Consider the following 26,860-nt stretch of genomic DNA (forward strand, 5'->3'; position numbering starts at 1 on the left):
AATCAACAAAAAAGATAACATAAAATCTGAACATCACAGAATACGCTACTAAAAGTCAATACAAAACCAACAGCAAAAATAAAAGCAAAAAGTACAAATTAAAGAAAATAACCAGACAATTCAGCTGCATAATTTATTCATGCTGCAATGCATGCTGGGAGTGGTGGCTGATTTTTTTGTACTATGCTGGTACCCAACATGCATTGCAGCATAAAACTTCTGATTGTCACCATTGTTGAGATTCATACTCCGATTCTTGATGTCTGTGTGTGTGTCTAGCTGATCTGAAAATTCAAAATGTTCTTAGTATAAACTTTTTAAAATCCGTCATATTTTCTAAATGCCAAATTTCAGAAGAATATAATTCTGTAAAATCACAATAACACCAAAATCAAAAATATAAAACATCAATAATATTATTAGACAACAAATGAGATCAGTGAATTGGGCCACTATATGATGATTGAGACCATTATCAAACAGCCATAGTCATATGATACTGTATTCTTTCAGCTTTTTCGCCATAGCAAATGTATTTTTAAGACACAGCTACCGCAGCCAAAGAAAAACTAATTTTCAAAGGTCAAGAGCCCAAGCAAACACTGATCACCATCATGGTAACATCAAATGAAAATAAAATGACATTAAACCTCTGCCACCTTTCAATAAGTCCTTAGATGTAAATAAAGTCAGGTTAGTAATAAGTGAATCTGGTAATGCTTTTTGTGGAGTTGTTTAATCCTCCTCTGCTAAGATCTTTTGCTAAGATTTTTCTGTTCCTCTTGTTCTGATAGAGGAGTGATTCTGATAGTTAACAGCAGGTGTTCCTCAGTGTCTCAATTAACTTCGAAAATTAACTGAATTAACTATGAAATTATTCACTCAGTCAAGTAGACTGTATTAGTGAACTAGGCAATAGTGAATGAGGGTATAGGGTGATGATTTTGGAATACAGCCTCTTAGTGTCGACTTTGAGCGCTGTTAATTCACAGTATATTCCTGTAGGCTAGTTTCTCGAAAACGACAAATATCACCCAGAAGGCATTTTTTTACGGTATATTACTGTTTTAATGAAAAACAATATGTTACTGTAAAATTTGGCTGTTTTTTTACTGAATTTTTTTACAGTGTAGTGACAACTTAATTGATATAACTTGTTTAAAAAGCTGTGTTTATAATCATGACACTCTTTTTCACTGGGGATGGATTCATGAAAATCTTCTTAAGAAAGAAGTTAAAAAAGATCTTAGGATAAACTAGATAAAAAAAGTTTGTAGACAAACTTTAAGTTATGAAAAAGCCTTGCCAAAAAGATTGAAGAAGTTTTAAAAGCTTGAAGTTTGAAGGTTCTTAGTTTTAATTTGTTTTAGTTTAGTAGTTTTAAAAGTTTGAATGTTTTCAGTTTGAAATTGTTTAAGTTTTAGTTTAGTAGTTTTAAAAGTTTGAAGTTTGAAGATTTTCAGTTTATAAATATTAGATAGAATGGAAAATGAGTCTCGATTGATTAGAAATAGTGCATAGATTGGCTGCTTATGGAGTCCAATGGGCCTCTCCAACTGTCACAATATGAATTTAGTTATGAGTTAAAATGAAAGAAAGAAAGATTAGTTAGAAAGAAAGAAAGTTTTAAAAGCTTGAAGTTTAACGGTGATAGATAGATAGATAGACAAAGTGGGGGCTCGTCCGGGATCCCCACTTTGTTACGACCCTTGGCTCAAGGGACGCAACAAAAACAAGGGACACACGAAAACCCAAATTATAGGCTCAAAAGTAATGTTTATTTACTTACAAAATAAGACAACACTAAATAATAAAAGGAAAACAATTAAAGAAGATAACAATGTTCCTGAAGTCGTCAGCAAGATCAGTGTGTAGAGCATGATGCATGGTTGAAATGTAATGGAGTGTTGAAGTAGAAATGTACATGTAAATGCAAATGCAAATGAAAGAAAGACAACACAACCAAAATCCAAACGCCAAAAACCAAAGACTCCCTCTCGGCTCAGTTGGTGATCTCTTAAGCAGCTTCTAAGGCACAACCACAGGTGTTTCCACACAGTAAAATCGGCAGTGTAAAAATTGCAGTGTTAAAAGTTATTAATTCCCAAAGAGTTAAATTAACAATCAACAATGTTAAAAAACACTCCTCTTCAGTGTAGTTACAAGTGTAATTTTATTTTTACACTGAAAGTGCAAAAAAAAAAAAAGCGCCGAATTGTATTGACTCCGCCCCTCGATGACTGCTGTCTCGAAAGACGACGACGCCATTTTAATCTTCATGCGACCGAGACGGTAGGTTGAATTGCTTTTTTCTTTCTAAAATAAAAAAGTAAATACACTTGTTAACATTTTTGGTAAAATATGGTGGTGAACACATTTAGAAATGATAAACTGCGCGTTTTTGTCAGGATTAAGGAAGCTCGTCAAGTTCATGAGATGCAGAGATGTAACGTTAACGTTACAGAAGGATGTGAAGGTTTCTCATGACGATTTGATTTCCTGGATGAAGGTGATTTAACGTTTAAAATACGTTTGTATTATAAATTATATTTGTATTACAAATATATTTTTAGCTCATTTCATTTTGGTTTGTTGACAGAAAGCCTTCCCGCCCTCAGTCGCGCCGAGGCCTCAACCGGTCTTACGACAAGCCTGGCACTAAAGTTGATAAGGAGGTCTGAAACAGCAGCAGCATTTGGGCTTCTTTTTTCTGCGCAGATGAGAGAATTCTTCAAATGGTAAGTTTATATTCGTTTTGTGTGTATAAAAGTGGCTGTGTTATACATGAACGCGTTAACGGTTCCGTTTTTGTGACGCATGCGCATTATTAACAGCTCGTTTAAGTATCTTGTAAATTAGCGCGCAGTGCACACAACAAATGCACTTTTTTGTAGACTGAGGTGAGGGAGCGTTTAAAAACGTTTTATTCGCCCTATGTTTAAGTGAGAATTACATATCTGTATGTTTGTTCTTATCACTGAATATCATGTCGTCATATCTGCGTCAAGACAAAAACATACGAACTTCCCATCAAGTTTTTTTTTTTTTTTTTTTTTTAACATTGTGAGTGCATTAAAGCTAATCTGTAAATCCATCTGTCTTTCAATTCAGTTTACAGGTAACATTTGCGTATGCACTGGCAGAGCATACAGGTACTTTAGCTTGAAATCAGTCTTTATCAATTCATACTGCATGTTATTTTGGGATAAATTATGTCCTAACTATTTATCTGTCTGCATTTTATTAATATGAATCTGTATGTTCTGTTCACATTATAAATACCATTAATAAATTATGGGTAAAATAAATTCTAAATGCGTATTAAAATCAAGTTAAATTTAAGATGCCTTATTACTCATTTAACTTATATAAATGTATTCAATAATCAGATTAAATACATATTTTGAATATAAATAATTTTACACCCATGCTTTATAGACATCTCTCAGCATAATCGAAATTAAGGGTAATCACAATTATTTTTACCTTATTTACAGCCCCAATTTAAATTGTATTGCATTACTGAATTTTGGAAATATTAGCATCAACTGACATATTTTTTTCAAATCCTTTTTCAATAGATTTGGCCAAGAACCATCCAGTGTCAAGTGAAGGAAGCTCCTCTCATGAGATTGCTACAGAAACCAAGCAACAGAAATGAAGACGAAAGCAACAGAATGCTGAAGATGAATCCAGAATCGTGAGTGTCATTATATTTTATTCTATGTGCAGTACAAATTTTAATACATGACGAATTAACATGAAACATTTAAACCTAACTGGGCAACCACACAATGCCTTTGTTCAGACCTGAAATGTACATGTGTCTTGGGTGATTGATGTATCTTGATTGTCATAATTCATGATGACACATCAATCACTATGTCATTGTGTTAATTCAAGATATTAAACTGCAAAAAGTTAAAGGGTTAGTTGACACACAAGTGTAAAATTGTTGTAATTTCTCACCCTCATGTCATTCCAAACCCGAAAAGACTTTTGTTCATCTTCGAAACTCAAATAAATATATCAAGAATACTGCACGCAACTACCACTTTGACACTTCAAAAAGTTCATAAAGAGATCATAAAACGAACCCATATGAATTGAGCCGTTTAGTCCAAATTTTCTGAAGAGACTTGATCGCTTTGTGATGAATAAATTGAATTTAGACTTTTATTCACATATAAACATGAATCAACCAACATAAACAGAAGAAAAAGAAAATTTGGACTAAACTGCTTGGTTCATGGATTAGTTTTAAGATCTCTTTGTTAACTTTTTGAACCGTCAAAGTGGTAGTTGTGTAGCTGTCAATGGAGGGAAAGAAAGCTGTCAGATTTCATCAAAAATATCTTCATTTGTGTTTCAAAGACTAAAGAAAGTCTTGCGGGTTTGGTACGACATGAGGGTCAGTAAATTACTGAATTAAAATTTTTGAGTGAACTATCCCTTTAATAAAAAAATGTGGCCTAGACCTCATCAGAACAATCGAATCTCAATGCGGCTTGGGTGCGTTTACACCTGTACTTCGAGTTGTTCGCTTGTGCAAGATGAATGTTAATGCCAGGTGTGAACGGTGCTACTCTGTGACTACACAATCATCTGAACAGAATTGTTCCTGAGAGAGATATGGTTGTCATTATGCTATGTAACTGTTTGATTGTTTTTGTTTTGATTTTTGGTTAGAAGACCTCCGCTAAGTTCATGGAAAGGCTTCTCCCAAGACCTTCAAGGACCTGATTGACTGCAGAATCTGCTGTGCAAGATGATGAAAATGATGATTCAGGTCAGACTATAGTTCAGAATAAGATTATCTATACACGTTCATGCATGAATGCATTTTGCTGAAGTTGTCACGTGTTATTTAGAATGGGGCAGCGATCTTGCATCAATTCGTCTCCTGCAAGAGACCTGGAAAGATGTCCTCATATCAAGCTGAACAACACCTTGTCGTCTCCAAAAAGGTACATTTGGACATTTCTGTCACACTGCCTATTGTCTGCCTCAAAATATTGCCATTTGTGTTGATTGTATTGTGGAAAACGAATATAAAGACGGCCAATTGGAGAGCTGACTTTGAGTGTTATTTTTGTCTTTGGCAGGGACCAGCATACAAGACCACCTTGACTGCATTGAAGAGACCACACAGAATACCTGCTCGCGGCCGGTGATGCTGATATGGCAATAAACTCAAATACTACTTCCTGTTCGCTGAATGGGACAAAGAGGAACTGCATACATGGATGCTACACAACTGTTGACAAGTAGTTTTCTGCAATCTTGTTCAAATCTACCTGTCATATTTCTTCATGTCTAGGCAAATTAACATGATTTTATGTTTTTTCTTGACTTTTTTTTTTCTTGCAACTCCTCATGAATGTGATAATTTGACCTTTACACATCTGGCATATGTTATAAAGGAGCCACTTTGCCTATTTGTTAAATAAACTTTGGATTTATACATCTGTCTGAAGACTCTTGATTTTATCTTGTACATTAACACTATATAATAGTGTAAATAGTTTTTGCACTGAACAGAATACTTTATAAATAACACTTATAGTGTAATCCAATAGTGTAAATCCAATGGAATTAAATCAACACCAGGGGTGTTAAAAACCCCAAGTGTAAAACTTAAACAACAATTTAAGTGTAACACTTTACACTCGAAGTGTAATTTTTCTACACTGTAAGGTGCTATATTAACACTGTAAATTCAACACTACAAACGGTGTACTTTTTACTCTAGATAGATTGGGACCATATATGATCCGGAGTAGTGTTAAAATTAACACTTTAAGTGTTAATTTGACACTGCGTTTTTTACTGTGCAGTTGACTGTCAATTGAGGCAATTAGTGGGTCAGGTACCAGCAGCAATTCCCAGAACCAACAGCAGAGGTCGTCACACGCGCAACGCCATGTTTTTAAAATTCGAACACATTATTCTCTATGAGTGTACACACACACCGGCGGCGCCATTCGGCGTCTGTCCATGCGCCCAGCAACGGCTCAGGACCGTGTTCAAAATCCTGCCGCGCCACAGAGCGCCATTTACATAGTTTTATATTAAATTTACATTTATTTGTCTCAAATCGTCGTTAATGTATACAGACTTCACTCTGTGCTGCAATATACATTTAGTTTTACATTCATTCACAGAAATCAGCAGCTTGAATGAAAATTGCGGATGTTATCGGATTTTCAGGTTATATTCTCAATTCATTCAGTTAACGGACGCTCTGAGGTAAAGTGTTCAGACTGCAGACTAAGCAACGATTGTATTTAATTGTACAGTACAATCATAACATAGTACAGACATTATCTTAATTCCATAATGTCCTTAAACATAACAATATTGCTGGCCATAAACTGAGAAAGTGCGCGTCCGGTGTGCGATACCTCGAGTTGTCCTAGACCCGACGCGGCACTGCGCTTCTCGTCCGTGTGCGACCCCCTTTAGGATTGGTCTTGGACATAATGCGAAGCTATAGGCTCTATGCACAATCACTTCTGCGTTTTGTCTCAGCCCGCCCAGTTACATCCGATGCTGCGTCAGAAGCCGTTTTTGCATTAGGTGGAGATAATGGCAAATGGCACTCGCTGTTTAAAAAAACTTCCAGCGGTTAACGTGAATGATGTTAACAATATTGTGAGGCAGTTAGCTTTCACACCTAATGGTGCGTTCACACCGGACGCGAATTGGCGCGAATGATTTCAATGTTAAGTCAATGCAAAGACGCGTTACGCGCGTAAAAAAATTCTGCAGCGCGAATAAGGCGTAGAGTGCGGCGCGGTAGACGTGAATATGCCTCGTTCGTGCGAATTGAGTGTCTGCCGCCCGAGTTGAAAAATCTGAACTTCTGCGTCAATTCGCGCCGCGTTAACCAGTCAGGAGCCTGCTTGCTTCACGTGGCATGAAGTGACGTAGCATAACAAACTCCTGCTCGAAGTCATTCAAAATGGAGGATAAACTAATTTTAGCAGTGAGTGGTCACCCGGAATTATATGACTCAAGTTCATACTTTTATAGAGACAGGAACAAAAAGGACCTCGCTTGGAAGAAGATAAGTGAGGAGATTGTACAACCTGGTAAGTTGTAAGATATACAAATTTCACTTTTGTGTCACGTTATTGATCTACTAACTCGCTAGTAAGCTGCCGTGCTGCTAGTTTACAACTATTTAAATGATCTATCAACATCAGACATCTTGTAAAAAGATGGCCACCAACGGGTTTCGAATCTTTTGAAACTTTCGCCTCTGACGTGCGTAAATTCCGCTTCAAATTTATGTTTTTACGCGCACGAATTTCGCTCTTGACGCGCGAATGGACACAAAGTGATCAAGTGTATAACTAGATGCGGCAGGCGCGAATTTGACGCGCTATTCGCATCCGGTGTGAACGCACAGTAAGGGTAAGAAAGAGAAGGGCTTTAAATTATATATTTCGAGCTACATTGACAACTTTTAGGGTGAGTATTCTCTTATATCAAGCGAAATCTGACTAGCAAAGATCCGGTTATCTCCCCCCCAAACACACACACACAAATTACGCCCCTGCCTGCAACAGAATCACACATTTGTGATGAAATTAATGAATCAAATTCACTCACCTTCAGTGTGTCCAGAGTGGATGATTGAAATCAGCACTAAAATACAAAGAAAAAAACATTATGTGTATTTTTAAATGTTTCTAGTAAATATCCTCAAACTCATCTGTGTTTGCTTTCACAAAGCTTTTGGTGTCTATATGTTTATTTCCACTAGATAGCGCTTGTGTACTTCAATACTCATTTATTTCAGTAACTTTTGATCTGTCTAATCTGTATATTGTTATATTTCGACTATTTTATAATGCTTATTGTGATTTCTATACTCAAATGTTGTATATTTGAGCAATATTTATTCTTTCTAAGAGTTTTTGCAGTAGGGGTTCAGCGAAAAAATCGGCAGCTGGCAGCAGGAAGTAGCTTCCGTTGACTGCCGGAAGCCCTACCAAATTAGGAGAGACCTGCCATTTTGTGTCAGCCAATCAGTATCGTCCAACTTAGCAGCAACCAATCACATGTAACTGGAAGTCAAGCAACAGCAGTCAACGGTGGCGCCGGCGATAGTAAAACCACTGATATAGAATGATATTATATAGATCAGTGAGTAAAACACACTAGAAACATGGTGAATCATGTTAAACTATGCTAGAACATTTTAAAACTTTTTCAAGCCAACTTAAAAAAATTCTACGAACTTTACCATCTAGTTCAGGATTGTTGTCGGTCATTCTGATGTCAGAACAACAAATAGGCTACAAGCCTGTTTCAAAAGTTACAGCTGTTTTATTCAACAAAGACAAGAATGTATTTAAGTACTGCAAATGTAAAACTGTTCTTAAATGATAGGAAAATGTGGTTTTAAATAAAGGTCATTGATGAGACAATGTTCTTTTTTTATTTTAGACAGGACTTTCATTATTTAAGTTTAAATAATGTTTATGCATATTTAATAAATATACAATATTATTACATAGACATTTATTTCTGTATGTATATATTTCACTATTTAACAAACATGTACACTCATTCTTAAATTTTATTTATACACATACAAATTGATCATTTATATATTATTTATATATGTATATATATATTACATTATATACAAAAAGCAACTGTAACAAATTATTTAGCATTTGTTGCTTCAAAGAAAAATAATGCCTTTTTGAATTCACCGACTACAATAAAACAGTTGTTGTGTGGTTGATCGCGAATTAAAGCGCTCGTATCTGCCGCTCATTCGCATTCGTTTGGTTGGCATGAACGAGTTTCATCAACAGTTCATGTTTAGATAAGGCCAGATTGTTGACAATCACACACACTGGTCAAACATCCAAAACTACAAAACCAGTTGAAACAACTGGATCAAACACTGCAATTGATTTTTTTATGAAAAACCTTTAAATAGCCTACATTAGCTACAATATTTATCATTTAATTAAGATATAGGGCCTATTTGGACACATTGAGAGATTTATCCTGAAAGGAATTGTGCATTTGCCTGTTATCGTTATTTAAGTTTAATGAATGTTTATGTATTTAATACATATACAATATGATTACATACTCATTCCTTTCTGTATGTATATATTTCATTGTTTAACAAACATATACACTCATTCATTTATACACGTACAAATTCATAATTTCGCTTAATGTTTTTTTTTAATTATTATTATGTCTATGATCTTCGTTACTTGATTTATATTGGATAAACCTGTTTTAATCAAATAATATAAAATAATTATTAATAGAAGTATTTTATTTAAATAAGCACTAACATTTTATATTGATATAATAACTTATTTGCCTGGCTAAAAGCGGCGTCCACCCCCGACTTCCGGTTATTAGCAGCAGCTGACGTCAGATTTTATTGGCAGGTACTGTCAGCTGCCAGTGGCAGCTACTTCCTGCTGCCAGCTGCCGATTTTTCGCTGAACCCCCTCTTTGGGTATATTTTATTTAGTTCCCATCGTGCCTTTGTATGTCACTTCCTGTTTTTCCACCGAACAACGAGTCAGAACTGCGGTCCGAGTTTCACTGCTGATCATATGGAATGAACGATGTAATCATCGCAAAGTTTAAAGTATTTCTTTTTATGATCATAAGTCATCAAAATCAAGAAGCTTCAAGATATAACCCCCCCCCCCCCCTTAGCTCACAAGCAGGCAAAAGTATCTGGATGTATTTTCTGTTTATGTACGAGTTTAAAGTCATGTGTTTTCCATGTAACTGAATGTATGACATGTTTGTTGTATATTCACCCTTTTTACTCAGTTCTACGGTGTTGGTGTCTAAGTCCAGAGTGCATTAAACATCAGTTAAAAGAACCTCAGCCTTCGCATTGTGATTAAGAGCGGCATATCATCCGTTGGCTATCCTGAGAGAGGTTCTGAACTTATTTGCAGAGTTCTTCCCATGAGGCAACCGACTGTGTTCCTCTTAGTGTTCCTCTCACCAGACGCCGACAAATGAGAGATACTCGACAAGAGCGAAGTTTCTTAAAGGACAAGTTCGGTATTTTACACTTAAAGTGTGTATGTCAGGTTAAATTTTTTTTTGATATATTAAATAAGGTTTAGATGTCTGAGTGAAAATGTAATTATCATTAAAATTATTACTGTAACTGCCCTACAATAAGCTTTATAGCCATTTCTGTCAAGATCATATTTTTAAAACGCAGCTGAGCTGTGACGTCATATGAAGGAGACGTGCCAACAAAGTTCTATTCAAGTATGGAGAGTTTTGAGTCTGAGGAGATGCAAAATCCCCCTCAAACCTATACGATGGCCCACAGCCATACAATTTTGAGCCTCCCAGGCGGGACACAGATGAGGAGCCATCTGGTGTGAAGAAGAACCAGTGGAGAGTTGGTCAGGTGTCTGGTAAGTATAGGCATAACGGTATGTATTCGTATTGAACCGAAACGGTACGGGTGTCACGGTTCAGTGCATGAATATACACGGAGAATACACAGTATAAAAATAAATTAAACTCGCGTGCAAATTAATTAAAGGGATAGTTCACTTTAAAATTAAAATTCTGTCAACATTTACTCACCCTCAAGTTGTTTCAAACCTGTATTAATTTATTTCTTCTGCTGAACACAAAGAAAGATATTTTGAAGAATGTCAGTAACCAAACAGTAGTCTGTACCCATTGACTTCCATAGTATTTTTTTTTCCTACTTTGGAAGTCATTGGGTACAGACTACTGTTTGGTTACTGACATTCTTCAAAATATCTTTATATCAGTGAGTCGCTATCAATATGCGGGAGACTCCCGGAACTTCCAGGAGGCTTTTTTTTTACACCATAGCTTCATAACGTTACTTGAGCAACAGCGCGAACTCATTCGGAATATTTTAAAGGCGTAACAGCTGATGAAAAAGCAGAGACGATTGTAGACGAAAATGAAGAGAAATGTTATCTTATTTTTTTTTTTATGCAAAACATTTTCGTCTCGTTGTTTTTCGTCAACAATAATGCATGTTAATTTAGTCTTAGTCAGCGTTTTTGAACAGTAGTGCAGTATCGTCATCGTCTCGTCTTAGTCATGGGAAAAAAAGTCGTTGACGAACATATTTCGTCTCGTCTCGTCTGACGAAATTAACACTACTCCAACCGCGTAGTCCTTCTCAGTGAAATGGGCGCTGCAAATGACCGAAGTCTTGGATACCGAAGCAGCACTGAAGTCGGCGCGTTTGGTCCGAACAAAGTTGACCCAGGCACGGAACACAGTGGACTCTGTGACCGGTTTTAACGGTGTTTTTGCACCCAGCACAAACGCAGTAATTCACCATCGTGAAAATACGCCTGCGTATACTAACGACCTAACTTAAATAACTAACTAAATAACTAAATAAATGTCCTAATCACTAATTCTCTCGCTCTATCACTCGTGCAATTATCAACACAGCTCAGCGAGCTGGGGAGACGTCTCCCTCATATGACGTCAAACGATTCGTTTGGAATGAGGAGCAGTTTTAAGGGAGGACTGAATAATACAAACTTTTTCATCTTATATTCTGCCTTTAGGAATCGAAAAACATACAAAACAATACATCAACTTGTCAAACGTGTATTTCCCCTCACTATTTTGTGTTAATCAAAATTAAAAATTTAACCTGACATACACACTTTAAAGCCCTGTTTACAGATCGTATCTGATGAAATAGAACGGTTAGCTAAAGCGGGGAAGCTAAATAAAACTAAAATTCTCAGGACAGGAGCATGTGTCCAAAGTTTAATCTTAACCGTTCTATTTCATCAGATACGATCTGTAAACAGGGCTTTAAGTGTAAAATACCGAACTTGTCCTTTAAAAAAAAAAAAGCGCTCGCAACACACACATATACAGTCCCCTCAATGACTGAGCATGCATTATCCATTTGGTGCCCTAAGCATAATTCCTTTATGATGCCCCCTACTCCGAGAAACTTTGGCGGTATTATATATTAGATAGCGGGAGATATTAGCTTCATGAGGCACGCGCGCGGTCTCTTGCTCTCTCTCCCTCGATGAACACACTTAAGTTCTGTAAAACCTTTCTAGAGTCTGAAAACAGTGACAATAATAACTCATACATTTGTACTAACTGCAAACTAGTGATCTACTGAATACTAACTGTATATCTACTTAATGCATCATGGACAGCAAACAAACCAACAGTTCCCTTTCAAAAGCTACAATCGATGCTGCGCTGCTTAGCGCATTGGGAACGTCTTTAATCGTGACCTGCTGTGAATATAGTGTGTAAACACGTCGATGGAATCGACCGGAAGTAATATAGCCTCGGTCGGTGACGTCATCGGCGCGCACCCGCGACGTGAGGCTATAATTAGATGAGCCGCAGGTGCATCGTCAGGTCTTTTGTCTTCAGAGACCTCTGTGTTTGGTGTGCAAGCATTTATCTCCTCTCTATCTACTACAGATCTTTGTTAGGAGTTATTTAGTTTATCACTGACAGTGTGCAGATTTTCTCTTTCTCATCTCAACGATCTAAAAAGGAGTTTAGAAAAAGTAAAGGAGAAAGAGAAATGTGTCAACGGAGTAAGCGCTGTGTCCCTCCATGTTCTCGTCCTATTCAGAACTGGATACACACGCTTACTGCTTTGTTTGTTTGGGAAAGAGCATGCTGCCCTTGCGTTTGAGCATGGTGAATTTGAGCACAGTGGAATGTTCACAGTTAAAGTGCTTCGCGTTCGCTTTGCTTATTTCAAAGGGGTGGCACCTACAATGCGATTGTGGGGCTCGCGTGTCGATCTGGCTGAGGAGCGAGAGACGGGTGCGTCCTTTTCGCTTGCTCTCTCTCCAGATCGCGATGTCCTTTTGCCTGACTACCGAAGCGTGCCTCGGCGCTTCTTCGGCTCGGGCAGAGGACATTTAATCTCGTGAGTTTGCCACCTACGAGCGTTCCTCCTGTGATAATTAAAGGAGAACTGCTCGGGGCGACCGTTCGTGCAGTGGCCAGACTTCACTGATTACAACAAAAAGACACTCAAAGATTATAAATAAAGATGTAAATATAATATATATTTATACATGACGTGTCTTTGTGCCCTCGACGTCGACCAATTCGACTATCGCGGGTGCAAAGGCACGCGATTATATGATGCTGTCTCAGATTGGAGAGACGCGCGCAAGCTTTCTCTCCCCTGGGATCGTATTATCACATGCATTTTCAGCGGGTCAGGCTGGTACTGCGCTGTACACTACAGGCATACCAGGCTGATCTTATGAAAGATTTAAATACAGCCTGTCATCCAGACCGTGTCTGATTGATATTTGGCTGTATTTATTGCTGATAAATTGAATGATGATGAGAAATCAGATATTCAATGCAATATATCAAATGCTTGTAATAATTTATTGTCTGCTGTTCTTTGGCCACATTTAATTCTGAGGGATTAAATATTGAAAAAGCCATCTTAAAAAAAAAAAAAAAAAAATTATGATGGACTTTGAGAGTACCGACTCCGAGCACTTCTCTCGTTATGATAAAGCGTGTAAGAGGTTACTCGATGTTGTGACTCGAGTTGGTGACTCGTGCAGTGGCCAGATTACAGCTAGACTGTCCTCCTTGAGGATCTCCATGACGTTAACTCGTGCATGGGGAAAACCTTATTCTTTGTGCCCTTGACGTCAATTTATTAGACTATCATGGGGCATTTGCATACGATGATGCGCCAGTCCGAAGAGACGCTCGCTGGCTATCTCTTCTCTGTGGCTCATCGTCATTTAAGGAGTCAGCACTCCCCACCAAGCCGTGTATAATGACATCCACGCTGGTGAGGGTCAGACTGGTGCTGCTCTGCACACTATGGCAGTGTTGCAGGCGTACCAGGCTGATCTGATTTAAAAAAAAGAGGGCTCAAAAGCAGAGTGTGGCGAGTTGTGTTCCCCCTCGTAATGACTGGGGACCGGTTTGTCGCGCTCAGCAGCCTCATAATATACCAGAGACAGAAATCCTGAGTTTTTTGTCCTAGGTCTGTGGGGGTGTGCCCCTTCGGGATAGGGCATGTAAAATACATCAATCAGCTCCTACCTGACACCCTCACAAAACCACTGTTACATCCCTGCCACCTTTGGTGATTCAGGGGGTAGCGGTTTCCAGCAAAATGTTGAAGGTTCTGTTGTTTCCTGTTATCGCCCAGGACACAGAACATTTAACATTCCCCCAATTCGAAGTATTAAATTTGGTACCCTTTAAAGAGACTTTGGCAGTGTGAAAGCTTCTGCCGAGTATCTCTTTTTGTGTCCTAAAGACAGTAAAAGGAATATGTTGCCCTCCTCGTTTTAACGGTGTGTTCCCACTACCACAAAACAGAAGTAGGCGCATCTGCTGTCACAAGAAAGAAATGGGGGACTGCGTCCGTTTTTAGATCTTTGAGGCTTGAACCGTTCTGTCAGAACGCTCAAGTTCAAGATGCTAACTATCAAGTAGATCGTGTTGCAAATTCAACATCACGATTGGATCTTCACGGTCGATCTTAAAGACGCATATTTTCACATAGAAATATTGCCACAACACAGGAAGTTCCCGAGGTTTGCTTTTGGGGGCGAAGCCTACCAATATCGGGTTCTTCCATTCGACCTAGCCGTGTTACATAGACGATTGACTGATACTGGCACAGTCTCAGGAGCTTGCGCTTTCGACATCAATATCGATGCACGCTTCTCTCTATGGGGTTGAGTTGCAACGCTAAGAAGAGCGTTCACTCTCCAACGTGCTTGGGGTTTAAATGGGACTCTGTCACCATCGGGGGCACAACTGTCCCCCGCTTGTCAAGACCATTTTTAAACACCCTAAAGCAACATCTGGCTAGGTCAGGATAGGTCTCATGGCAGCTGCGTCCACAGGGATCCCTCTGGGCCTTTTGCACATGAGACCACTTCATTTGTGGCTCAAATTCACCAAGGGCAAATAGAGGCAAGAGCACACGTTGGGTGCTTTGTGTCCTTTCTAAAAATCCATGTTTATGGTAAGTCACGCGCTGAACGCTTCGTGTACTTTCTAAAATCCATGTTTATGGTAAGGGTTACGCGCTGTAGCTTCGTTCCCTTTCTACGTGGTTCAGACCCCGGTTCCTCACCTTGGGTCCCACTCTTGGTGCGTCTTCTCGTCGCATAATGCTAACGACAGACGCCTGCCTGTCGGGCTGGGTAGCGGTCTTAAGTGATCGTCCAGCCCAAGGGTTTGGGGAGGCATCATCTTGACTAGCAAATCAATTGCCTCAAGTTGATGGAATATGTATTTCTGGCCCTGAAATACTTTCTCCCTCAGTTGAGAGGCTGTCATGTCCTAGTGCTAGAGCGGCAGCCTCTTACTTAAATCACCAGGGAGGTCTACGCTCACGCAATCTGTACAGAATAGTGAGGCAGATTTTCTCTGGGGCCCGGAAAAGTTCCTGTCACTCAGGGCAGTGTACATTTCCAGGGCATCTGAATGTGGGAGCAAATTTACTGTCCGGACAGAAATTACCAATGGGGGAGTGGAAATTCCACCCAGATGTAGTAAAACAGATCTGGACCAGATTTTATGAAGCGGAGGTGGACCTCTTCGCCGCCCAGCGGACAGCGCAATGTCTCCTCTTCTCTCTGAGTCACCCAGCCCCCTGGGTCTGGATGCGATTGCGCACACATGGCCCAAAATGCGCCTGTATGCGTTTCCTCCAGTGGCTCTGCTCCCAGGAGTTCTAGCCAGAGTTCGCCAGCAAGGGTCTTGCCTCTTACTGATAGCGGTGCGTTGGCCGAACAGAGTATGGTTCTTGGAGATATTTCTCTCCTCAACGGCTCGCCATGGGCGATTCCGGAGAGGAGGGATCTTCTCAGGCGGAGGGTACGATATTCAATCCCAGGCCCAACCTGTGGAATCTTCATGTTTGGCCCCTGATGGGTACCAACTGAGGGACACTGGGCTTTCGCCTGCCGTTATTAAGACCATTCTAAGTGTTAGGACTCCCTCCACTAGAAATAGTTATGCCATCGAATGGGGTGTCTTTGAAAGGTGGTGTGTTGTACATAATGCAGATCCGGTCAACTGCCAGATTGCTTCAGTTCTGGTTTTCCTGCAGGAAAAATTATCAACAGGTACATGCCCCGCCACTCTCAAGGTTTATGTGGTCGTTCTTTGGCTTGCCACGCCTTGGTTGACGGGGTGCCACTCGGGAGACATCCTCTGCTCGCTCGCTTCAATATTGGGGCCAGATGACTGAGGCCTCCCGTAAGAACCAAAGATCCCTTCGTGGGACTTAGCAATAGTCCTAGAGGGTCTGGTTGAGACCCCCCTTTTTAACCTCTAGAGTCAGCGTCTGATAAACTTCTGACCATAAAGATGTTTTTTTCTTATGGCTATAACCTCTCTAAAAAGAATCGGGCACATGCAGGCTGTGTCAATATCGCCATCCTGCTTAGACTTTGCCCCAGGAATGGTGAAAGTGATTTTGCATCCTCATCCTGATTACCTGCCTAAGGTACCATTCTCGGCTGTACATCCGGTCACTCTAGAAGCCTTCTGCCCTCCACCGTTCATAACGCCGGAGCAGGAGAGATCTCACAGACTGTGTCCAGTCCGTGCTCTTCAGGCCTACGTCCACCGCACTAGCCAGTGACGTAAGTCAGAGCAACTATTCGTTTGTTATGGGGGCAGCAACAGGGGTGCTGCCGCCACCACTAAACAGACCATGTCACATTGGGTCAGGGATGCTATTGCTCTTGCCTATGAGGCGCGCGGCCAAGCTTCGCCAACGGGTCTAAGGGCTCACTCCACCAGAGGGGTCGCCTCCTCTGCTGCCTTGGCAAGAGGTGCCCCCTTGCAGTTTGTTTGTGATGCGGCAGGCTGGTCCTCTCCGCACACATTCATAAGATTTTATAGTTTGGATGTTCATACCACTCCGGGCTCTCACGTCCTTGAGTCGACATCGCAAGCTAATGTCTAGGGCTTTCCTGCGTTTCTTGTGAGCACACCTACACAGCCGTAGGGAGTCCAGACACCTTCAAGCACGGCGGCGTGGGTATTCTCGTTCCCAATGCGCTAAGCAGCGCAGCATCGATTGTAGCTTTTGAAAGGGAACGTTCCGGGTTACTTGACTGTAACCCTGTTCCCTGAAAAAGCGGAACGAGATGCTGCGCTACTTTGCCGTGCTGATGATGTCCCAGGACTGCTCTTCAGACAAAATATCCTGACGATGCACCTGCGGCTCATCTAATTATAGCCTCGCGTCGCGGGTGCGCGCAGATGACGTCACCGACCGAGGCTATATTACTTCCGGTCGATTCCATCGACGTGTTTACACACTATATTCGCAGCAGGTCACGATTAAAGACGTTCCCAATGCGCTAAGCAGCGCAGCATCTCGTTCCGCTTTTTCAGGGAACAGGGTTACAGTCAAGTAACCCGGAACGAAATGTTTACAAACCAACAAGCGAGTTCAAAAAAAATCCAACAGAAATGATTCAGCAAACACAATTGCAAAGCGAAAAACTGAGTGACTAAAACAGACTAACTAACCCAAACACAACACAGTGCATTTCTCTTTCACAAATACTATCTGCTCACTTTCTCTCTCAAGCTCGCCTTTCACTCATAGATCATGGACTAGAGCTGGATTTGAAACTGAGAGCAGCATAAAAAGAAAAAATTTCCAAGAACACTAAATCACATGAAACTGTTCAAACCTATTCATAATATAACAGAAATGAACATCTTCTGAAACATATACAGAGGAAATAATACTCACAGAGCACAAGAGGAAGTTGACTGAGCTTCATACTGACCCAATAATGACAGACGGTTAAAGACACAGACTGAGTTAAAGCCTCGAGACTTCCTGATAAAGTCAGATCTTTAGGAACATAATGACAGATTAAAGACATTTTGTAACACGTTTTCAAAAAATATCAGAAGAGCATTAGTTTTCCATTATGATAATTAATATTTTTGTGTGTTTAAGGGACAAGTATAAGGAAACAATACTTTGATAGATCTTTATCATAATAATAGTAGCTGTATAACTTTATAAGTTAAGAAGCAGAAACCACTTAATTCCACTGAGCTGAAAAAGACCAAACCACAAGAGCTTATCTCTATTTCTGTTCTATCAGGACTCTGCATCAATCTGCACTACAGTTTTTTTCAATTGCTTAAGCACAATTTTGAAAACCGGTGTTTCAAACCCCTACACACAATTAGCACAACACTACACCAAAGTAACACAACACCTCAGAATGGAACACTTTTGTCAAAACTATACAATGTCTTATAAAAACCTTATTTTGTTGTATAAACACAACCATCATATGGTCTGACTCTGTTTGAATCGGTTTAACACTCCTGTGCTCAACCTAAAACACATTTAGCATTTACACAGAGAAAGTGTAAAAAAAAAAAACACCTACACCACATGACACCAATTGTGCAGACTAATGAAAATATTTATTTTCATGTAGCCTACTCAAGTCAGTCAATACTTAACATTTCAACAAAAGATTCATAACAAAACATTTTCCAGTTTTCATACAGTAGTACACTATTGTTGAAGACTTTTATTGTATTTAATAAAAACTCATTGATTTTGATTTTGAAAATCAATCAGTTTGCGGTTGCCAGTGGGGGACTAGTTCACCACAGATGTCCGGTTAGAGACATGAAGAAGCAGCATGAAAGTTCTTTGTAGCTTTATTTTCTCCACAATAATCCCATACAGCTTCAATCAAGGTTTAGCACGTAAGTGCAAATGATCACATTTGTAGTTCCATGAGTATGTGTGGTCTAAAACAAAACATACAAGATAATAATCAATATAACAAAAACACAATTCAATAACAAGATAAATACATACAATATGATGAACCATAAGCAACATCATGTGAATACATGAACGCAAATCAAATCACTACTTCTGTGTGAAGCATCCTTAAACAAGGAATATAAAATAAATACAATCAAACAGTTAACAGAAGTTAAATACAGAAACCAACGTACTTTCTTAGAACATACGCACACATCAAATGGCAAGAAAGCATCAAGTCCGTTTGCTACATTCACTCAATGCAGAGCCATTTAATATCAAGGCTAATCAATGCCACCTGCTGGAGATGGGCGGAGCCTAGTGTCTTTCCATTGCTGCTTTGACAGCGTGCTCTGCCATTGGCTGATTGCTAGAACAAGTCTCACAGACACTGTTATGGCAATTCCCTTAATACAATATTAATTAACAGCATCAACAGGTAAAGAAAACTTTCAGAGGCAAATTGTTTTATAGAGAAAAGGTTTATTCTCTTAGAGAGGTCTGGTCAGGCCACCACAGCTACCTAGCGACCGGAAGACAGAACCTAACAGACCCATAAAAGGCATAGCTTTTATACAGTTTACTCCTCCTCCCCAGTTTCCGTAACTTTCCGTACTGATAAACCCAGATCTAGCTGGTTTGAGTTGGCTTCTACCCCCCTTAGGCAGGTCAAATTATTCTTTGTCCCCGGGAAGTCAAAAAGCTTCCATTTATGACTTAATTACCCTCCTGTTCCCCTCCTGATGAGGGTATGGGGCTTCACTTTATTACTGAATGACCCCTGTATTCTCCTGGCTAAAACCTTTCTCGGGCCCAGGTGTTACAATCTCCCCCTGCCCATCTGTTTTATTGTGTTTGTTCTTTCCTGTCTTCCGTCAGCTGTTAAGACACTCAGAGAAATACATGATTTGATGAGATCAACAGTAGTAAAAACAAATGAAACATAGAAATACAAATTAAACATAGAAATACTGAATTTTCCCAAAACAATTCCCGCTTTTTATCATTCTCTGATAAATTATTTCTTGAAAATTCACGCTTGTTTTCTAATTAATGCATGATTATACTATTAAAGGGTAATTACAAACTATTCAGTTAAAACTTGTCAATCCTGTAAATGGCTACATTTTCAAAATCAAAAGTCAGGTAAACATTTCAAATGTCAAAAATCAAACAATTAATTCAATGTAAAACAAACCCACAACGTCCCAAAAATGATTATAATTGTTTCAAATCTTTTCATCACAGTTATACTCTTCATTCTGATTTTTGTATATCTGATCATTCTACTTGAAACTTTTCAGAAAGAAGATAATAAAATAATCAAAAAGAATATTAATAAAGCTAATAAGCAATAATTTCAAGCTATGAAAGAAAATAAAAGCTAAAACATAGAAATCCCTCTTTTTATGTTCTAGAAAGGCAAAACAAAAACAGTTTATCACATTTCTGTGTAAATGTCATCACTCTCATAATCGTCACATTGTTCTTCATCAGCTTTTGGATAAACAGTCAGTTTCACTGCTTGAATGGACGTCCCAGCCCTGACTGATCTCTGTACTGAGCTTGAAATGCATCTTATAATGCATGGCAAGCATAATATAATCAGAATTCCTATTACTACAATTGGCAGAACAGTCTGAATTATCCAGTGCATCCAATCTCCCCAAAAGGACATAATCCACCCCGCCCATTGGTTGTTGGCCCTTTCAGGTTCCTTTACGGCCTCTCTCATGTGTTCAATTATGTTGGTTATATTATCACTGTAATCAGGAATGTTAAAACAACAAGATATCCCAAGCATTTTACAGACTCCACCCCTTTCTGCCGTAAGCATATCAAGAATTAAACGGTTCTGGATGACTGCATCCCTCAGTTGCCTCATTTCGTCACTTATCAATGTTAAAGCGTTTTCTGTGCTATTGGCTATTGCTAAAACAGTCCATGCTAACCCATTAATCTTATTAATCGTTATCGCTGTACCCACCCCTAAGAAAATTGACCAACCTATATTTGCTCCTGGTGTTGTCCATGGATCCGTAAGTGTGTACCCTGCGTAATACTTTGGCAAAACCCCTGGCAAAATTGTAACATCCCGTCTCTCCCTCTTACCTATGCTACTTGGCAAATACACAGAAGTTCCCACGTTCATCAAAGCTGGATAACAGCAACCTGACCAGTCTTTCTTAGGCAAACGGTGATACGCCCTGTCACCACACACCCACACTGCCGCTGGTGAACTTTCGTTCGGTTTGTGGAATGGGCACGTGAAATTAATTGCTGTGTTGTTGATGGTCGCTGTACAATTGTTCATAGCTCTGTCATGTACATTTATTTTGACTCTGCAGTCAGACCACCCAGTTTTTAACAGTCTCGGTCTGTTGAAACATACGCAAACATCACCCTGGGCATACATTACCCTCAAAGGTGGAATTACTATCTCAGTGTTGTTGTACTGCTGTATGTGCTCACAGTCGTCAGCAGGCTGTTTCGTCGGTGTCCTCCCTTCCTCCAGATCCACAACAGTTTTTAGCACATCAGTCATTTGTTGAGGAATTAGACACTTAGTTTCTTTGACTGTTTCTGCCATCAGGGGGACAGCTTTCCAGGCATGAGACATTTGTAGGCACATCCAGCAGCTAGTTTTGATTTCCAGTTCCTCTTTCTGCAATATTGCCAGCGCACAAGCTTTGTTTCCCTGGCATTTCATCATGGCTTTCTGCACTTCAGGATTTATCTGACCTTTGCTTGTGTCTCCATTTCCCATCCAGGCCAGTTCCTCTTCAGTAGCCTGTTCGGCCTCAGGTGACAAAAAAGGTGTCGCCGTCGTTGCTGTTCGTGGTTTGGTTGCCTCGACTACCATAATGTCTATTGTTTCATACCAGTCAGTCCCAGCCAAGTCCAGGGCGCAGTAGTATCTGCCTTGGTCAGCACGAGTTGCATGTCTCAATTCCACTCTCATCCCGTATCTGTTGTTGCCCATTTCGTCTTCATCCCGCACCAGAAATCTGTTATCGTATTCCGACTTGTGGTGATAAGCGTATGCCTTTACGTCTGTCCACTTACATGGGCTCTCGCAGAAGTAGAAATGTGCGTACTCTTCAGTATGTCCATCGCACTCGTGACAGTTCTTTTGAAATGGGTTGCACTTGAAAGTTACACTTGATCCTTCTTCTATCGTGATGGTGCTTCCCTCCAGTCCTTCCACCGGCTCCACTTCTGTGAATGTGTCTCTTTTATCACGTTGTCTGATGGTGCTGTTCAGCACGGCCGTTTCAGTCCCGTTGGTGTGTCTTTCCGCAGACCATACTTTCAAGTCCTCATTGAAACATAAAATGATCAAACAAATAGTCACTGATATCAAAGTCAAAATGAATGTAGTTTTACAAGGTCCGCACATTCCTGGCAATCTGAATGTGTGCCATGCACGGTTTCGAACGATCCATCCTGTCTAGTTATTACAGCTCTTTGCAGTGATCGATGTCTCTGGTTGTGGCTATACAACTGGCTTTACCCTGCACACCGGCCTTACCACTCCTCCTGAGTGATTTTTGCACTTGCACTTGGTGTTTGGGTTCGATCTCGGGCTTATTGTTGAACTTGTTGCTGCTGAGGTTCCTCCTGCTGTTGCTCTTCCGATATGGGCGGAACCTTCCTGCAGTGATTGGCGTGAACCCACGTAGCTCTCTCTCCGATTTTCACCGCCGTGTGTGTTATCAGCAGAACTTGATACGGTCCTCGCCACCGCTTCGCCCTCCAGTTTTTTCTCCTCAGGTCACGGATCACCACGAAGTCTCCCGGCTTAATCTTGTGCAAAAACGTTTCAGCAACCTTCCCCTGGGTAGCTTTCACCTGCACAGAAATATTGGATAACAGACAGGACATTTCTTTGCAGTAATTTAACATTTCATTTTCACACACATCAGTTGATGGAAGCCTGCGTTTCCCCCCTTCTATTCCCATGAATGGTGGTCTACCAAAGAGAATTTCGAATGGGCTTAAATTTGTTTTGACTCTTTTTCTCATTCTCATGTACATTAGCACGGTTGGGAGCGCTTTAACCCATGAAAGTCCAGTTTCTTCACAACATTTTGCCAATTTGTTCTTTACTGTCTGGTTCTCACGCTCAATAGCGCCTCCACTGGCGGCGTGATAAGCACAGTGTGTTCTCATATTAATTCCTAAAAACTGACCGACCTGCTTTATTGTCTCATTGACAAAATGTGTTCCGTTGTCAGAACTGATTTTTCTTGGAATTCCCCATCTCGGAACAATCTCGGTTAGCAGAGCCTTTGCTACTGCTGCTGCATCTTGTTTCGAGGTGGGGAAAGCCTCGACCCATTTGGACCACATGTCCACCATCACCAGGCAGTACTTCTGTTTTCCACAGGGGGTCAATTCAATGAAATCAATCATTAAATATTCGAATGGCCCCTCTGGGGCTGGCTGACTTGCCAGTGGTGTTTTAATACCCCGTGCAACATTATACGTGGTGCAAATAACACATCTTTTGCAAAAATTCTCAGCGTATATTGTGAACCCTTTGGTAAACCACAGTGTTTTCATTTGTGTGATCATCCCGCTTTTTGATACATGGTCCAACCCGTGTATCAATTTAGCATAATGTTGAAAGAAATGTTTGGGTAAACAGGGCGTTCCATCGACTGATGTCCACACGCTATCTACAAGGCTGCAGCCTGACGCCTTCCAGTGGTTTTTCTCAGCTCCTGTGGAAAAAGACTGCATGCTCTGTAGAGAAGGAGAAACGTTAAGGTTAATGTCAACTTGTGCGCAAGTGGCGCTTTTACTGTCATCTTTGGTCTGATCTGCTGCCGCTGCTTTCGCAGCCATATCAGCTCTGGCATTTCCTGTAGAAACAGAATCTTTATTATTAGTATGCGCAGCGCATTTGCAAATTGCAATCTTGTCTGGCAACAGGATTGCTTCGAGCAGGTCCGATACCAGAGACGCGTTTAGTATCGGCCGTCCATCTGATTTCAAAAATTTTCTGTGCCTCCATAAAATTCCAAAGTCATGCGTAACTCCATAAGCATAACGCGAGTCTGTGTAAATCGTCACACATTTACCAGTCATTAGTTTACATGCTTCAGTCAAAGCGACTAATTCAGCTGCCTGCGCAGAATAATGTGATGGTAATTTGTCGGATTTCACAGTTTCAAATTCAGTCGTTATAGCATAGCCCACTTTATTCTTTCCTGTTTGTGGATCTTTTGACGCAGATCCATCCACAAACAGGATATTGTCACAATTATCAAGCGGAACGTCCAATAAATCTGGACGCGGTGTGCACACCTGTTCAAGTGCTGACAGACAACAGTGATGCTCCTCCCCATCTTCTTGCGTTGGCAGGAGAGAGGCAGGATTCAGAGTTGTGCATCGTTTTACTGTGATATTTGGCATATCTAGCAGAATCGTATGGTATCTTAGCCAGCGAGCTGTAGACAAATGTGACGTTCGCTGCTCTTGCAAAATCATGGAGACGGCATGTGGGACCTTTAAAGTTAGATCAGAGTAGCCTACAAACTCTCTTGAGGCCATTACAGCCAGTTCAGCCGCTGCCACTGCTCTGAGACAGTGTGGCAGGCCCGCTGCAACAGGATCGAGTTTTGTTGAAAAATAGGCCACAGGTCGCAATCTGTCACCATGAGTCTGCAAGAGAACAGAAGTCATAAAACCATTCTTTTCATCAACCATCTGTACAAATGGACGGTCTACGACCGGAAGGCCCAACGAAGGAGCCATAGCCAACTGTGCTTTCATGTTATCAAATGCTGTCTCAGCTTCACTTGTCCAAACAAGCCTGTCACATGACCTCAGCATTTTTCCTGTTGTAAGGCTTCTTAAAGGCTGTTCTAAAATGGCATAATTAGGAATGAACGTACGACAGTAAGCACACATTCCTAAGAATGACAGCATTTGTTTTTTTGTTACAGGTTTTGGCACCTCTTTTATGGCCTGCACCCTTTTCTGAGACAGTGTTTTGCTGCTGTATTTGATAACATGCCCCAGGAATGTCACTTCTTCTTTCACAAACTGCAGTTTTGAAAGACTCACCTTGTGTCCCTCTTTTTCAAGATGCTTCAGGAGGGTCAAACTGTCTAATACACAAACAGATCTATCAGCCGAACAGATCAAAATGTCATCGACGTAAAAAAGTAATGCGGTTCCAGCTGTCAAAGTCAGATTCTCAATGCTTTTCTTAATTGCCATGTTGAAAATCGTAGGGCTTTCAGTGTAGCCCTGACATAGTCTTGTAAAAGTGTAACCCTTGCCATTAAAATCGAAAGCAAACCAAAACTGGCTATTCTCATCCACCGGGACGCTAAAGAAAGCATTAGCCAAGTCCACCACAGTGAAATATTTAGCATTTTGCGGAATTTGGGACAAAATAGTATAAGGATTTGGCACTCGTGGTGCTCTGGCAATGACAGATGAATTTACCATTTTCAGGTCCTGCACAAAACGCCACTCCGTTGGATGATTTTTATCTCTTATTTTTTTTACAGGTAAAATTGGAGTACGGACCGGTGAATCGTTACAAGGTCTAATTATTCCCGCTTTCAACAAAGAATCAAACACTGGTTTTATGCCCTCTAATGCCTCACGTTTTAGGGGATATTGTGCCTGGCACGGTCTGTAATCAGATTTTGGGATGATTACGACTGGCTCGCATCCTCTAATAAGCCCCACGTCATATTTATGTTTCGCCCACAAATTTGGTGATATTTGTGCCAAAGAAATATCAATTTCTGAAGCAGAAATATCCCCTTTCTCCTGTGTTGTCACATTCTTCCCAATAGCAGTCACACTTCTCACAACCCCCACATTGAAGTCACAATTTGATTTAAATGCCCCCACACTTTCACTCTCAGCTGTGTGTGAGTCAATTTTCACCCAGTCTGTGGCTAGTAAACATTCTTTTACAAAAAGCCCTACACCTCTCCATTGCTGGTCTATGGCTTTGGACACAGATAAGTGACACGCAGTGTTCTCTGTCATAAGATAACAGGCTTTCTGATTCTCATTCAGCACTGCAGAAAGCGCACACACATTTTCTTTCCAGAAAATTGTGTCAAATTTCACACTTTCATTATCTACAGAATTAAACCACATCTTTTCAAAGTCTGACTCTCGCTCCGTTACGACATGTGATGTACAATGCATTTTATCATGCGTCATAAACTCTGTGTTGATTGGGCTTGTTCGAGCTTTGGCCAATTTCAAAATCTTTTCTGCCCAATCAACATCTGTTATCTGCCACTCGTATGCCCATTTTGGCTCACATGTAGCACATGTCATTTGTGGTGTTTCCCCGATGCTAATTCCGTAGGGATTAGCATCGAGGGTCAAATTTAGTTTACACATTAAGTCACGAGCCAGCAGAGGTGCGGGACAGTTACGCGACCAAACAAACGCGTGGTTTAAAAACAGTCCGCCTTCTGTCTCGCACTTCAACGGCTCTGTAAACCGGTCAGAAATCAAATGGCCCGAGGCCGAAGTACTTTCGTTCATTTCATCGGTTAATTTTGGTACACATGGTAAATCACATGGTCGTAATGTGGAATGACAAGCTCCCGAATCAACAAGAAAATCGATCGCTACCCCATCAACTAATAACGGATAAATTGGCATTTCAGAAAACCCTGTGCTTTTGTGCAATTTTACACGCTTATCACTCATGACATTGCTCAAACGTTCATCAGTCACACATAAAGATTTGCAAGCAGATTTTTCATTGCAGGTAGCAGAGAGTAAATCAGTGTATGTGTTTGTGTGTGCGTGGTGTGTGTGTGTGTTAGTAAATATAATTTCACTTTCCTTTGCTGTAGTCAGAGACTGACTTCCCAGAGCTGGACTCTTTCCTTCCCGCTCTCCTGACCTCTCGGTTCAATCTGACTTCACGTAGGGACACGCATTTCTCCAGTGTCCGTCTTTCTTGCACACTCTGCATTTTGTACAGTCTCGGAGCGCGTGTGCATTTGTGGAGCAGACATA

The 26,860-nt window shown here is 40.4% G+C and overlaps 2 long non-coding RNA genes across 6 annotated transcripts in view; one reads left to right on the top strand and one right to left on the bottom strand.

Moving 5' to 3' along the window:
* Positions 1 to 26,860, bottom strand: part of LOC306996046 — a 404,126-nt gene that overhangs the window by 168,558 nt on the left and 208,708 nt on the right. The gene's annotated exons all lie outside the window — the stretch shown is intronic.
* On the top strand, positions 2,060 to 5,464 carry LOC306996014. Of its 5 annotated transcripts, XR_013796975.1 has the most exons (7): positions 2,299 to 2,509; positions 2,600 to 2,738; positions 3,112 to 3,152; positions 3,582 to 3,700; positions 4,690 to 4,789; positions 4,872 to 4,967; positions 5,106 to 5,464. It is a non-coding gene; the product is annotated as an uncharacterized lncRNA (long non-coding RNA). The 5 variants fall into 5 exon arrangements; XR_013796971.1 differs by adding an exon at positions 2,060 to 2,292 and having other exon boundaries at positions 2,409 to 2,509; positions 2,600 to 3,700; XR_013796974.1 differs by having other exon boundaries at positions 3,112 to 3,700.

Source organism: Phoxinus phoxinus (genome assembly GCF_949152265.1).
Source record: "Phoxinus phoxinus genome assembly, chromosome: 1".
In the NCBI taxonomy this organism is placed as follows: domain Eukaryota; kingdom Metazoa; phylum Chordata; class Actinopteri; order Cypriniformes; family Leuciscidae; genus Phoxinus; species Phoxinus phoxinus.